Here is a 473-nt window from a genome sequence, read left to right on the forward strand (position 1 = left end):
GGGGGGGGGGGCGGGTGGGTGGGGGGGGGGGAGGCGCAATGTGCTGTATGGTTGTCAGGCTGTGTGTGAGGATGTCGTCTCTCCCTTTGCTCAATTGTACCGAGGAAAGGGGGGTTGTTGATGGTGTTGATGGTGTTATTGGGGATGGGGGGAAAGACAGTTAGAGCGGTTGGAATCTGACCGCTGTGTGTTTCTGTGTTGGGGGGCTCCTGGGAGAAGGGGGTATTGTTTCGCTGCAGTGCGGTCCCTCCAACCCCGGTGTGATCTGGTCGGGGGGCTCCTGGGGGCAGCATTGGAAGGTACTTTGAAGATTGCCCTGCTCTCCTCGAGGGCGCCCCCCCACCCCGCCAACTCCGCCTCGACTAATCCCGGGGGGAGGAGGGGGAAATGTGTATGTGCCCCTAACGTACATGTATCGGCTGCCCGCCACCTGCGCTCCCCGCCCTCCCTCCTCCGCCGGCCCCCTCCAGTGT

General features: G+C 63.0%; 1 protein-coding gene across 1 annotated transcript in view; it reads left to right on the forward strand.

Annotated features, from left to right (window-relative positions):
• Window positions 1–473, forward strand: part of VOLCADRAFT_89961 (uncharacterized protein) — a gene marked incomplete at both ends in the record, with an annotated part of 6,673 nt that overhangs the window by 2,665 nt on the left and 3,535 nt on the right. The gene's annotated exons all lie outside the window — the stretch shown is intronic.

The sequence above is a fragment of the Volvox carteri genome (genome assembly GCF_000143455.1).
Source record: "Volvox carteri f. nagariensis unplaced genomic scaffold VOLCAscaffold_15, whole genome shotgun sequence".
NCBI classification, from domain to species: Eukaryota; Viridiplantae; Chlorophyta; class Chlorophyceae; order Chlamydomonadales; family Volvocaceae; genus Volvox; species Volvox carteri.